We start from the raw sequence: 15,728 nt of genomic DNA on the forward strand, positions 1-15,728 counted from the left end.
GCATTGATTTGTCGTTTTCATCTGCCTTCCATCCTCAGACTAATGGTCAAACGGAGCGAACTAATCAGACTCTGGAGGCTTATTTGAGATGTTTTGTTTCTGCGGACCAGGATGATTGGGTGACCTTCTTGCCATTGGCGGAGTTTGCCCTTAATAATCGGGCTAGTTCCGCTACTTTGGTTTCACCATTCTTCTGCAACTCTGGTTTTCATCCTCGTTTCTCCTCGGGTCATGTTGAGTCTTCTGACTGTCCTGGGGTGGATTCCGTGGTGGATAGGTTGCAGCGGATTTGGAATCATGTGGTGGACAACTTGAAGTTGTCACAGGAGAAGGCTCAACGTTTTGCCAACCGCCGCCGCGGTGTGGGCCCCCGACTTCGTGTTGGGGATTTGGTTTGGTTGTCTTCTCGGTATGTCCCTCTGAAGGTTTCCTCTCCTAAGTTTAAGCCTCGCTTTATTGGTCCTTATAAAATTTTGGAAGTTCTTAACCCGGTTTCTTTTCGTTTGGATCTTCCGGTGTCATTTGCCATTCATAACGTGTTCCATAGGTCTTTGTTGCGGCAGTACGTTGTGCCTGTGGTTCCTGCTGTTGAGCCTCCTGCTCCGGTGTTGGTTGAGGGCGAGTTGGAGTACGTGGTGGAGAAGATCTTGGATTCTCGTCTCTCTAGACGGAGGCTTCAGTATTTGGTCAAATGGAAGGGCTATGGTCAGGAGGATAATTCCTGGGTGGCCGCCTCTGATGTTCATGCGGCAGATTTGGTTTGTGCCTTCCACGCTGCTCATCCTGGTCGCCCTGGTGGTCTTGGTGAGGGTTCGGTGACCCCTCCTTAAAGGGGGGGTACTGTTGTGAACTATACTTCTTGGCTCCCTCTTGTGGTCACTAGTGATTTGGCACTTGGATTGTCTTTTACCAGGTTTGTACTCACCTGCTTCGTTAGGCCTGGGGTGTTGCTATTTAAACTTCCTGGATTCTCAGTCCAGTGCCTGGCATCATTGTATTCAGTTCTTTTCTGTTTGCTCCTGACTTCAGGTCCTGGTTCCTTGCAAGATAAGCTAAGTCCTGCTTTCTTATTTTTTGTTATTTTGCTTTGTTCATATTTTTGTCCAGCTTGTATAAAATGTTATTCCTGATATTGCTGGAAGCTCTAGGGGGCTGATATTACTTTTGGGTCTTTCCTCTGGAGGCAAGCGAGGTCTTATTTTCCCTGATAGGGTTAGTTAGTTCTCCGGCTGGCGCGAGACGTCTAGGATCAATGTAGGCATGTTCCCCGGCTACTGTTAGTGTTTGTGCTAGGATCAGGTATATGGTCAGCCTAGTTACCACGTCCCTATGAGCTGGTATTTATGTTTGCAGACTTTGCTGTAATCTCTGAGATCCTTTGCCATTGGGATCATAACACTAGGGCATGTTAGGGTAGGCTATGGGTTGAACTAGATGGACTTAAAGTCTTCCTTCAACCTTAATAACTATGTATCTCCTAGATTATGTGCATCTTTGGCATCCAATTTCACATGGGCATCTTTTATACCTAGCTTGAGACACGCAACTGTTACAGCTATCTTCTGACGAGCATCAAATGCTCTCTGGTGTTGTGTATATGAGTAACACTTGCAGGCTGGGTCCTGGATCTCATACTTTCCATAGCCATTCTGTTATTGATCCTTTTGTACGTTCCCATTCCTGCCTTTGTCATGGCCCTTTTCCTGATTAGTTCATGTAACGACTTGTCGGCCATATTTCTCCAGTAAACCTGCATCTTACCGGCAGCATCTGTAGGAAAGAGCACGGTTCAATGCCACGGACAATCTTCTAGATTATACAAGCTTCATCCACACTTAAATAAATTATTTTATGTTACTAATCGAATGCAGAAGAGGAGATCCCAGTTTGAAATTGTTTTAAGAATCTAGTCAATGTTATGCAGGCCTTGATCGACAGGCCCCCAAAAATTCTTCTGTTACTAACGTCTTACAGTAGGGGACATGTCACTTTGAAATTGTTGGTAGTATCTAGTCAATGTTATACAGGGCCTTACCGGCAGGCCAAAAGAATTCTTCTGTTGCTAACGTCATACAGTAGGGGACATCTCACATTGAAATTGTTTAAAGCATCTATTCAACGTTATACAGACCTTATCGACAGGCGCCCCCCAAAATTCTTTGGTTGCTAATGTCATAAAGCAGGGGACATGTCTGTTGTGTATCCGCTTTTTGGGCTCCCCTGGTGGTTGCTGGTGGTACTGGTGACTTGTTTGCACTTTGCTGCTTCTGTTCACCTGCTTCCATCAGTGTTTGGGAGTTTCCTATTTAGCCTTGCTCTCCAGTCATTTCCTTGCCGGTCATCATTGTAACCAGAGCCTTCGGTTGCATGTTCCTGCTACTAGTCTGCTGATCAGCTAAGTGGACTTTGTCCTTTTGTTTTGTACCTTTTGTCCAGTTTGCAGTTTTTGTAATTCTCTGTAGCTGGAAGCTCTTGCGGGCTGAAATTGCCACTCCTGTGTCATGAGTTGACACAGGAGTCTTAAAGTAATTTCAGGATGGTTTTTGAAAGGGTTTTCAGTTGACCGTGAAGTCCTCTTTTGTATCCTTCTGCTATCTAGTAAGTGGACCTCTCTTTGCTAAATCTACTTTCATACTGTGTATGTCTTTTCCTCTTAATTCACCGTTATTACATGTGGGGGGCTGCTATCATCTTTTGGGGTATTTCCCTAGAGGTAAGCCAGGTCTGTTTCTTCCTCTACCAGGCGTAGTTAGTCCTCCGGCTGGCGCGTGGCATATAGGAAGCCGTAGGTATGCTCCCTGGCTACTGTTAGTTGTGTGGTAGATATGTTTCTTACGTTCCCTTGCCATTGGGAACCATGACAGTATGACCGGCCTGTGTTAAACTTATTGGCAGAAGAAAGGAGAGAAAAAAGAAGTCTGTAATTTTTTTTTTTTTTTTTCCCTTTTTCCCCTATGCTTGCTCCATAGTTGGATCAGTTGTATTTCAGCTTTAATTACAGCCTTTGCCTTTCTCTTCTTATAATCCTTGAATGGCTCTGAGCTCACCTGTTTAAAGATGGATCCTCAGAGTTTGGCTGCAGGTTTAAATAATCTTGCTACGAAGGTTCAAAATTTACAAGATTTTGTTATACATGCTCCTATTTCTGAGCCTAAAATCCCTACACCAGAGGTGTTTTCCGGAGATAGATCTCAGTTTTTGAATTTCAAATATAATTGTAAATTATTCCTTTCTCTCAGACCTCACTCCTCAGGAGATCCTGTCCAGCAGGTTAAGATTGTAATCTCTTTGCTGCGAGGTGACCCTCAAAATTGGGCATTTTCATTGGCACCAGGGGATCCTGCGTTGCTCAATGTGGATGCCTTTTTCCTGGCTTTAGGGTTGCTTTATGAGGAACCTAATTTGGAGATTCAAGCTGAAAAAGCTTTGATAGCCCTATCTCAAGGGCAAGATGAAGCGGAGATATACTGCCAAAAATTTCGTAGGTGGTCTGTGCTTACTCAGTGGAATGAGTGCGCCTTAGCGGCAAATTTCAGAGAGGGCCTTTCTGATGCCGTTAAAGATGTTATGGTCAGGTTCCCTGCGCCTACAGGTCTGAATGAGTCCATGACAATGGCAATTCAGATTGATCGGCGTTTGCGGGAGCGCAAACCCGTGCACCATTTGGCGGTATCTTCTGAAGAGACGCCAGAGAAAATGCAATGTGACAGAGTTATGTCCAGAAGCGAGCGGCAGAATTATAGGCGTAAAAATGGGTTATGCTTCTATTGTGGTGATTCTGCTCATGTTATATCGGCATGCTCTAAGCGTACTAGGAAGGTTGACAAGTCCATTTCAATTGGCACTTTACAGTCCAAATTTATTTTGTCTGTAACCTTGATTTGTTCATTATCAGTTATTACCGTGGATGCCTATGTGGACTCTGGCGCCGCTCTGAGTCTTATGGACTGGTCCTTTGCCAGGCGCTGTGGGTTTGATTTAGAGCCTCTGGAAGTCCCTATACCTCTGAAGGGTATTGATTCTACACCTTTGGCTTGTAATAAACCACAGTTCTGGACGCAAGTGACTATGCGTATGACTCCAGACCATCAGGAGGTGATTCGCTTCCTTGTGTTGTACAATTTACATGATGTTTTGGTGCTTGGATTACCATGGTTACAGTCTCATAACCCAGTCCTTGACTGGAAGGCTATGTCTGTGTTAAGCTGGGGATGTCGGGGGGGCTCATGGGGACACTCCTATGGTGTCCATTTCGTCATCTATTCCATCTGAGATTCCGGCATTTTTGTCTGATTATCGTGATATTTTTGAAGAGCCTAAGATTGGTTCACTCCCTCCTCACAGGGATTGTGATTGCGCCATAGATCTGATTCCTGGCAGTAAATTTCCAAAGGGTCGTTTGTTTAACCTATCTGTACCTGAACATGCTGCTATGCGTGAGTATATTAAGGAGTCCCTGGAAAAGGGACATATTCGTCCTTCTTCATCACCTTTAGGAGCCGGTTTTTTCTTTGTCTCTAAAAAGGATGGCTCTCTGAGGCCTTGTATTGATTATCGTCTCCTGAATAAAATTACAGTCAAATATCAGTATCCGTTGCCTTTGCTGACTGATTTGTTTGCTCGCATAAGGGGGGCTAAGTGGTTCTCTAAGATCGGGGCGTATAATTTGGTGCGAATTAAGCAGGGGGATGAGTGGAAGACCGCATTTAATACGCCTGAGGGCCATTTTGAGTATTTGGTAATGCCTTTCGGCCTTTCTAATGCACCTTCTGTCTTTCAGTCCTTAATGCATGATATTTTCCGTGAATATTTGGATAAATTTATGATTGTGTACTTGGATGATATTTTGATTTTTTCTGATGACTGGGAGTCTCATGTTCAGCAGGTCAGGAGGGTTTTTCAGGTTTTGCGGGAGAATTCTTTGTGTGTAAAGGGTTCAAAGTGTGTTTTTGGGGTTCAAAAAATTTCATTTTTGGGGTATATTTTTTCCCCTTCTTCTATTGAGATGGACCCTGTCAAGGTTCGGGCTATTTACGACTGGACGCAGCCTACTTCTCTGAAGAGTCTCCAGAAATTCTTGGGCTTTGCTAATTTTTATCGTCGATTTATAGCTGGTTTTTCTGGCGTTGCTAAACCTCTGACGGATTTGACTAAAAAGGGTGCTGATGTTGCCAATTGGTCCCCTGCTGCCGTGGAGGCCTTTCGGGAGCTTAAGCGCCGCTTTTTGTCTGCCCCTGTTTTGCGCCAGCCTGATGTTTCTCTTCCCTTTCAGGTTGAGGTCGATGCTTCCGAGATCGGAGCGGGGGCGGTTTTGTCGCAGAAAAGTTCCGACTGCTCAGTGATGAGACCTTGTGCGTTCTTTTCGCGAAAATTTTCAGCCGCAGAGCGAAACTATGATGTTGGTAATCGGGAGCTTTTGGCCATGAAGTGGGCATTTGAGGAGTGGCGTCATTGGCTTGAGGGTGCCAGACATCAGGTGGTAGTTTTGACTGATCACAAGAATTTAATTTATTTGGAGTCTGCCAGGCGCCTGAATCCTAGACAGGCACGTTGGTCGTTGTTCTTTTCCCGGTTTAATTTTTTGGTCTCGTACTTACCGGGTTCTAGGAATGTGAAAGCAGATGCTCTTTCTAGGAGTTTTGAGCCTGACTCTCCTGGGAATTCTGAACCTGCTGGTGTCCTTAAGGATGGAGTGGTTTTGTCTGCTGTCTCTCCAGATTTGCGACGTGCTTTGCAAGAATTTCAGGCGGATAGACCTGATCGTTGTCCGTCTGGTAGACTGTTTGTTCCTGACGAGTGGACCACTAGAGTCATCTCGGAAGTTCATTCTTCTACTCTGGCAGGTCATCCGGGAATTTTTGGCACCAGAGATTTGGTGGCTAGATCCTTCTGGTGGCCTTCCCTGTCTCGAGATGTGCGTGTTTTTGTGCAGTCTTGCGATGTGTGTGCTCGGGCCAAGCCTTGTTGTTCTAGGGCTAGTGGGTTGTTGTCGCCCTTGCCTATTCCGAAGAGGCCTTGGACGCACATCTCTATGGACTTTATCTCGGATCTCCCTGTTTCTCAGAAGATGTCTGTCATCTGGGTGGTGTGTGACCGTTTTTCTAAAATGGTTCATTTGGTGCCATTGCCTAAGTTGCCTTCCTCATCTGAGTTGGTCCCTCTGTTTTTTCAAAATGTGGTTCGCTTGCATGGCATTCCGGAAAACATCGTTTCTGACAGGGGTACCCAGTTCGTGTCTAGATTTTGGCGGGCAGTCTGTGCCAGGTTGGGCATTGATTTGTCCTTTTCGTCTGCATTCCATCCTCAGACCAATGGCCAGACGGAGCGAACTAATCAAACTTTGGAGACTTATTTGAGGTGTTTTGTGTCTGCAGATCAGGATGATTGGGTTGCCTTTCTGCCGTTGGCGGAGTTTGCTCTTAATAATCGGGCTAGTTCTGCCACTTTGGTTTCTCCTTTCTTTTGCAATTCAGGGTTTCATCCGCGTTTTTCATCTGGTCAGGTTGAATCTTCGGATTGTCCTGGAGTGGATGCGGTGGTGGATCGGTTGCATCGGATTTGGGGACAGGTGGTGGATAATTTGGAATTGTCCCAGGAGAGGACTCAGCAGTTTGCTAACCGTCGTCATCGTGTTGGTCCCCACCTTCGCGTTGGGGACTTGGTGTGGTTGTCTTCCCGTTTTGTCCCTATGAGGGTTTCTTCTCCCAAATTTAAGCCTCAGTTCATCGGTCCTTATAGGATTTTGGAGATTCTTAACCCTGTTTCCTTTCGTTTGGACCTCCCGGCATCTTTCGCTATCCATAATGTGTTCCATCGGTCGTTGTTGCGGAGGTATGAGGTACCGGTGGTTCCTTCTACTGAACCTCCTGCTCCTGTGCTGGTGGAGGGTGAATTGGAGTACGTCGTAGAGAAGATCTTGGACTCCCGTATTTCCAGACGGAGACTTCAATATCTGGTTAAATGGAAAGGCTATGGTCAGGAAGATAATTCTTGGGTAACTGCCTCTGATGTTCATGCCTCGGATTTGGTTTGTGCCTTTCATAGGGCTCATCCAGATCGCCCTGGCGGTTCTTGTGAGGGTTCGGTGCCCCCTCCTTAAGGGGAGGGTACTGTTGTGTATCCGCTTTTTGGGCTCCCCTGGTGGTTGCTGGTGGTACTGGTGACTTGTTTGCACTTTGCTGCTTCTGTTCACCTGCTTCCATCAGTGTTTGGGAGTTTCCTATTTAGCCTTGCTCTCCAGTCATTTCCTTGCCGGTCATCATTGTAACCAGAGCCTTCGGTTGCATGTTCCTGCTACTAGTCTGCTGATCAGCTAAGTGGACTTTGTCCTTTTGTTTTGTACCTTTTGTCCAGTTTGCAGTTTTTGTAATTCTCTGTAGCTGGAAGCTCTTGCGGGCTGAAATTGCCACTCCTGTGTCATGAGTTGACACAGGAGTCTTAAAGTAATTTCAGGATGGTTTTTGAAAGGGTTTTCAGTTGACCCGTGAAGTCCTCTTTTGTATCCTTCTGCTATCTAGTAAGTGGACCTCTCTTTGCTAAATCTACTTTCATACTGTGTATGTCTTTTCCTCTTAATTCACCGTTATTACATGTGGGGGGCTGCTATCATCTTTTGGGGTATTTCCCTAGAGGTAAGCCAGGTCTGTTTCTTCCTCTACCAGGCGTAGTTAGTCCTCCGGCTGGCGCGTGGCATATAGGAAGCCGTAGGTATGCTCCCTGGCTACTGTTAGTTGTGTGGTAGATTTAGCTCACGGTCAACTCGAGTTTCCATCACCCGAGAGCTCGTTCGTTACTTATATGTTTCTTACGTTCCCTTGCCATTGGGAACCATGACACATGTCACTTTGAAATTGTTTGGAGCATCTATTCAATGTTATACAGGCCTTATTGACAGACCCCCCAAATAATTCTTCTGTTGCTAACATCATGCAGTAAGGAACATTTCACTTTGAAATTATTTGTAGCTAGTTAAGGTTGTACAGGACTTATTGACAGGCCCCCAAAAATTATTCTGTTATTAACATCATACAGTAGGGGACATCTCACTTTGAAATTGTTTGGAGCATCTAGTCAATGTACAGGCCTCATCCACATCAAAAGAAAACAAACAAAAAAATGCTACTAATGTCATACAGTAAGGGGCATCTCACTGTGAAACTTTTTGTAGCACATCTTCTTTGTCACACAGGCCTCATCAACACTGAAAAAATTATTTTTGCTATGAGTAACGTGATTAATCACACCATATTTCACCTTCTAATTTTGTGCCGCTGAAATTCAGCTGTGTGCAAAGGTTGTGCAGAGTAAAAAATCTATTTTTAGTTGCTATTAGTGTGCTCCTAGCACACTATCTGAGCAATTTGACTGGGAAACAGAAAGGTCCTGGAGGAAGTGTGGGGTAGGTGTTAATGTTTCTGAAAGACAACTGACAACTTCTGTTACTGGATTTTGTAGTTTTTCAGTGTGCTGCATTGCTCTTGCGCAATTACAGTCTCTGATATCTTTAGTGGGGCTTATGTGCCTGCTGTTACTGCTACTGCTGAAGATGTTAACACTAATTTGTGTAAATGTGAACAGTCCTGCTTGCGTGTCCATCAGCTGGGTTGGGTGTAGTGGAAGACCTGTCTGTCCCTATTATACTATTTCTACTGTGGTAAAATTGATGCTACTTTGTTAGTGTCTGACACAAATCTTTGTAAATGTGTAAATTCCGCATTGGGTCTCCTTCATGTTTGTTGCTTGTAGCAGTAAGCCTCCGATACCATCAGTCCTCCACTGTCTTTGAGTCAACTGCGCGTGTTACTATCCTTACATTTTTCTGGCAATAGTGATCTATGAAACTGATATGTGTGCCACCTGAGTGTGGCTGAGCATCACTTTCAATTTTATGAGGGGTTTTATCACTTATTTAGTGCCAATAATTCAACATTCGCTTTACAGACATTACTGGCACTGTCAACTTTGGGACTCACAATCTAAATTTACTATCTGTATGTCTTTGTAGTGTGGGTAGAAAAATAATTACTAGGATTAAATCCTCACAAATATGGGTAGAACATACAAACTCTTTGCAGATGCTGTCCTTAGTAGAGTTGTAACACAGGACTACAGCTCTGCAAGAATGCTAATGTATTTGCTTTGACAACTGAACGTTTCTGTGGTTGGAAGGCTGTCACTGTGATTGAAACTGTGTGCCTCACTGCCTGCTGTATTGAGGAAAACCACTGTCAGGATTGTCTTCCAGCATGTTTTGATACTGCAGCATGGGCGCGTCCCTTTCTAGAGGGGAAGCAACAGGCAGAATTTACTTTTGTATTCTGGCTAGGACACAATGGCAATCCTGTAGTCAGCATTATTTGGAATCATAACTACATGGGTAACAATCATGTTGCAGATAGTGCTGCAAGTAGGTGCTAATTGGTTGGGCTCTTTCAACTGTGTGTTGCTGGTGGTATAAAACTCAAGCTTTCTTCCTCCATCCCCTACTGACAACCACGGACAACATAGAGGGAATCATTATCATCTTCTAACTGTTGTGCATCCATCATCTTCTCCTTCTCGTCCTTTTCATAGTCCTTCTCCATTTGTTCCTCCCATGGCAAACATCTGTGAGATGACGGACCTGAACTTATAGACATTGTTAACCCTAAAGGTATCCTTCTCTACTTCCTCCACTTCCCCCAGGACCGCCACCCCCACCTGCTCACCCACATGATTTAAAATGTGCTCAAGCATGTAGATGTCAATAAAAGGGATGCTGATGACGGCATCATCACCGCTAACCATCTTAGTAGCCATTAAGAAAATGTACAGGAGGGTGCAGAGGTCCTTTATCTGTATCCAGTACACAAGTGTGAATTGCAACACATCCGTACTGTGTTGAGCCAGGCTATGAAAAATGTCATCCTGCACCAGGTCTCGGTGCTGCAGCCATAGTCGCTGCACCATGCACAGAGTTAATTCCACAGTGTGGTCATATCACATATCAACCAGTTAACCAGTGGTCCGAAAGATCTCTATACCAACTGAAGTGGAATGGTGAAAGTTAGCACGACAGTGGTTTCTGCAGCAGCGCACGTAGGCTAGGTCAGTTGCTGTACCATCAAGTTGAGGTTGCGAACCATGCAAGGCACTTGTGTTAGGTTGGCCAAGGCATAGGGCCGCCACTAGGTTTGCACCATTATCAAACACGGCCTTCCCTGGGTCCAGGTTGAGTGTAGACAGCCATTGCTCAAGCTCGGCATGGATAGCTGTCCACAACTGTTGATCTGTATGACTGCAATCTCCAAGGCATATTATTGTAAACACTGCCTGATTACGGTGAGCCCTGGCTGAGCAGTACGGAGGTGATGGAATGTGCGTTTAATTAAGGCAGAGGTTGAGGGCACAGGTGGAGGCCCTAGAGGAGGTGGAGGAGGCAGAGGCACTGCAGGAACCGTTACATACAGAGGTTTGTTCCGCAAGCCCTGGGGATTCCAAAACTTGGTGTCTAGTGGCACCTTGGTGTCTACTGCTTTAGTTCTCCATCTCCTGGTGTGTACTAGTTTAGTTCTCCATCCCAAACTGTTTAGTAGTTTAGTTCTTCAATCCCTGTAGTCTATTAGTTTAGTTCTCCATGTTATGGTGTTAATTTGTTTAGTTCTGCAATCATAGCTGTTTAGTAGTTTAGTTCTCCATTACTTGTTGTCTATTAGTTTAGTTATCCATCGTCTGGTGTGTAGTGGTTTAGTTCTACAACACTAGCTATTTAGTAGTTTAGTTCTCAACCCCTGGTGTCTAGCAGTTTAGCTATCCATCTCATGGTGTGTAGTGGTTTATTTCTCCATCCCCAAGCACCCTGCAAGCCTTGGGGATTGCAAGACTTGTGGATCAACCCTTTCCCCGACTGCCCCAACAGCCACCAGAGTCACCCATTGCCCAGTCATCCAGATGTAACTCCCCTGTCCATGCTTGCTCATCCAGGTGCCCATGTTGAAATGCACCCTGGCAGACATAGAATTTTTCAGGGAATGGGTTTTTTGTCTGCGACTTGTTGCTGTATGGCAGGCACATCTTTCTTAGAAAAGTAATAGTGGCTTGGCAACTGGTATTGCGGGGACGGTGACGGCCATCAGCTTTCAGAAACTGTCTGTATTCATAAGGCAGAAAGACTGAATTTCCGTGGCCAACAAATTGGTGTGGCCATGCAATAATCACAGAGATCACTGGCCATGAGTCATACAGAAACAAGCGCTGTGATCTTTGCAGCGAATAGCTTTCAGTTGGCCCCTATCTTAAAGACAATGACACGATTGGGCGACAAAAAGGCTGCCGGCTGTTCACAATAATTAGTTCTCAGAAAAGTAATAGTGAGCATACAGCTTATCCACATGCAGATTACAACACATGGAATATGCGTATATCCCGCTGTACGATCACTGCTAACTCCACAATAACCCTACACGCCTCGCTGCCAACAACAATCATACCGGCTCCCAGGCTCACCCACCCACTTCTTTGACTACTTTTATGCGTTGGGGCCACACTTTATGCTCTCAGAATTGACAACCCATTTCTTGTGAGACTTCAACAGCTTCACCTGCCCAACTGCATCCCAGCTTTTATCTCTAGCCAATTCTCGTGGCCTCTCACAACTTTCAAACTCTGAGAAACACAAAGATGGTAACACCCGTGATTTGGACTTTGTCCAGTTCAGTTCAATCTCCTACCTAGGTGACTCACCTCTTATCCTTTTTCCCCCATGAAAGTAGAAGTATAACCACAATTTAGTCATTTTTTGCTGCTCCCTTAAAACACATCTGTTTAGGGTAGCCTATCTCATTCCCAACCAAAGTCCTTTACAGGTATGCAAAGTATTCATACCCCTTTAAATTTTTCATTCAGGTACACTCTGCACCCCATCTTGGCTGAAAAAAATAGAATAGAAATGTAGTAATTTTTGGAAATTTATTAAAAAAGAAAAACTGAAATATCACATGGTCATAAGTTGTCAGACCCTTTGCTTAGTATTGAGTAGAAGCACCCTTTTGAGCTAGTACAGCCATGAGTCTTTTTGGGAATGATGCAACAAGTTTTTCACTCCTGGATTTAGGGATCCTCTGCCACTCTTCCTTGCAGATCCTCTCCATTTCCTTCAGGTTTGATGGTGAATGTTGCTGGACAGCCATTTTCAGGTCTCTCCAGAGATGCTCAATTGGGTTTAGGTCAGGTTTCTGGCTGGGCCTGTCAAGAATGGTCACAGAGTTGTTCTGAAGCCACTCCTTTGTTATTTTAGCTGTGTGCTTAGGGTCATTGACTTGTTGGAAGGTGAACCTTCAGCCAAGTCTGAGGTCCAGAGCACTCTGGAAGAGGTTTTCATCCAGGATATCTCTGTACTTGGCCGCATTCATGTTTCCTTCAATGGCAGTCATCCTGTCCCTGCAGCTGAAAAACACCCCATAGCATAATGCTGACACAACTATGTTTCAGTGTTGGGATTGTATTGGGCAGGTGATGATCAGTGCCTGGTCTTCTCCACACACCGCTTAGAATTATCACCAAAAAGGTATATCTTTGTCTCATTAGATCAGAGAATCTTAGTTCACATAGTCTGGGAGTCCTTCATGTGTTTTTAGCAAACTTTTTACAGGTTTTCATATGTCTTGCACACAGGAGGGGATTCCATTGGGCCACTCTGCCTTAAAGGCCTGACTAGTGGAGGGCTGCATTTATAGTTGACTTTGTGGAACTTTCTCCCATCTCTGTGCTGCATCTCTGGAGCTCAGTAACAGTGATCTTGGGGTTCTTCTTTACCTCTCTCACCATGGCTCTTCTCCAACGATTGCTCAGTTTGGCTGGATAGCCAGGTCTAGGAAGACTTCTGGTGGTCTAATACTACAGCCATTTAAGGATTATGGAGGCCACTGTGCTCTTAGGAACTGTGAGTACTGCAGAAATTCTGTTGTAACCTTGACCAGATCTGTGCCTTGCCACAGTTCTGTCTCTGAACTCCTTGGCCAGTTACTTTGACCTCATGACTCTCATTTCTTCTGACGTGCAGTGTGAGCTGTGAGGTCTTATATAGACAGGTGTTTGCCTTTCCAAATCAAGTCCTATCAGTTTAATTAAGCACAGCTGACCTCCAATGAAGGAGTAGAACCATCTCAAGGAGGATCACAAGGAAATGGACAGCATGTGACTTAAATATGAGTGTCTGAGCAAAGGATGTGAATACTTATGATTATGTGATATTTCAGTTTTTAAATTTGCAAAAATGTTTTCATTTCTTTTTTTTTTCTGTCAAGAAGGGGTGCAGAGTATACATTAATGTGAAAAAAATGAACTTTTTTACACTCAGTATGGGAGTACCAAATGAATAATGTGAACTTGGTTTTCCTGTGGCCATCCAGTATGTGTGTTCAATTGCTTATTGGGGTGCGTGTAACTTTGGGGCAAGGCAGACATTGCATTCAATGCATAAGCAAATAGAATGGGAGTAGCAAATAAATACTGGAAACTTTGTTTTCATGTGGCCATCCAGTACGTGGGTTCAAAGGCTTATTGGGTTCGTGTAAATTTGGGGCAGGGCAGGCCTTGCATTCAATGCATAAGAAAACAGTATGAGAGTGCAAAATGAATGCTGGGAACTTTGGCTGCATGTGGTCATCCATGATGTCTGTTCAATGAGTTTTTGGGGTGCATCCAAATTTTGGGCAGCCCTGCCACTCACTGCATACGCAATAACAGTATAAGGGACCCACTGTTTAATAATAGGAACAACAAAGCATAGCCGGCTGATGGCTCTCTAAGAAAAGTGAGGGCCGACTGCTGGCCCTATAAAAATAGACTTTGTGACTTTCAGAGTCCCTTCTTCATCAATGAAACAGGATGTGTCTGATGATGTGTCACACACCACATGGCCAAATAAGGTTGTAAAATTTTAAACTTACATTTCTCAGTGAATGCATTTGTCTTGGTTGAAAAGAATGGTAAAGTTGAAAAACACATCAAAAACGCTATGTGTGAACATAGCCCAAGTGGTGGAGGAACATTTTTGTTTTGGGTTATTTATTTTGCCTTAAAAACAAATCGTTGCCCTGGAAAGGATGTTTCTTAACATATTTCCCAGGAAAATCCATTTTGGTTTCGACTTTGTATGTTTTGTTATGCGCCTGTAAAAGTGGTGTAAGACTCTGACAACATTGTTCTCAGCTGTGACCTGGGAGTCAGAAATGCCTCCAGGGGTCCTCCCCATGATGACCCCATGTCATTTTAGTACTGCTCCCATCGTTTTCTGACATTTTTAGACCCTAAAAGAACCCCTGGGGAGTCGCGACTAAAATACTCGGTTTTCCCATAAACTTACATTGGGCTCATTGCTCGGGACCTGAGCAATGAGCTCCAGAGCATTATAGTGCTTGCCTATCACTAGTGCTTAGGTGAATTTATTCTTTGGAGCAATTACAGCGATACCAGATTTTTGGCTGCTGTCTAGTGTTGAGCATTCCGATACCGCAAGTATAATATTCCGATAATATTTTTGTGATATCGGAAATCGGAATCGGAAGTGTGCAGTGCGTATGGTTCCCAGGGTCTGGAGGAGAGGAGACTCTCCTTCAGGCCCTGGGATCCATATTCATGTATAAAATAAATAATAAAAATAAAAAATATTGATATACTCACCCATCCGGTGGCCCCTGCTCTTAGCGGTGCCTCCGTTCCTAAGAAGGCAGAGGTGAAAGACCTTCGATGACGTCGCGACTTTTGATTGGTCACGTGAGCGGTCACATGAGCGCTCACGCGACCAATCACAAGCCGCGACGTCTTCGAAGGTCCTTCATGCGCTCATTCTTAGGAACGGAGGCTGCCGGTTACAGCGGTTACTACCAGGGCGCGTCCGAGGGTGAGTATATCCCTATTTTTTATTTTTATTCTTTATTTTACACATGAATATGGATCCCAGGGCCTGAAGGAGAGTTTCCTCTCCTTCAGACCCTGGGAACCATCCAGGATGAAAAAAAACCAAAAAAAAAAACAGTGTTTCAGCTCACCCTTTATTCAAACGAGATGGTAGAAGTCAGTCCGAGCACGGAGACAAAGTGTTGCTGCCACAACACTGATTAGCATGTAGAAGAAAACGGTGTGAATCCAGCTCCAGGATAAAATGCAAAAAAAAAATTATTTCAACATTTAAAAACGCTGCTAGAACATGACCAGCATAGAAATTAGCGGAGAGCTACCAGCACCTGACTGGACGCGTTTCAGGCAGCGAATGTGCCCTAAGTCCTCAGTATGCGGACTAAGGGCACATTCGCTGCCCGAAACGTGTCCAGTCAGGTGCTGGTAGCTCTCCGCTAATTTCTATGCTGGTCATGTTCTAGCAGTGTTTTTAAATGTTGAAATAAAATTTTTTTTGCATTTTATCCTGGAGCTGGATTCACACCGTTTTCTTCTACAAACCATCCAGGATACCTTCCGATACTTGTGTCCCATTGACTTGTATTGGTATCGGGTAGCGATATCCGATATTTTTCGGATATCGGCCGATACTATCTGATACCGATACTTTCAAGTATCGGAAGGTATCACTCAACACTACTGCTGTCACATATTTAAAGAAGCTTTTTATAGCAAAAAAATAGTTTTTGCATCACCATATTTTGAGAGCTATAATTTTTCTATAATTTGGGCCACAGAGTCATGTGAGGGCTTGTTTTCTGCAGGACGAGTTGACGTTTTAATGGTACCAT

This window comes from Ranitomeya variabilis, chromosome 3 (genome assembly GCF_051348905.1).
Source record: "Ranitomeya variabilis isolate aRanVar5 chromosome 3, aRanVar5.hap1, whole genome shotgun sequence".
NCBI classification, from domain to species: Eukaryota; Metazoa; Chordata; class Amphibia; order Anura; family Dendrobatidae; genus Ranitomeya; species Ranitomeya variabilis.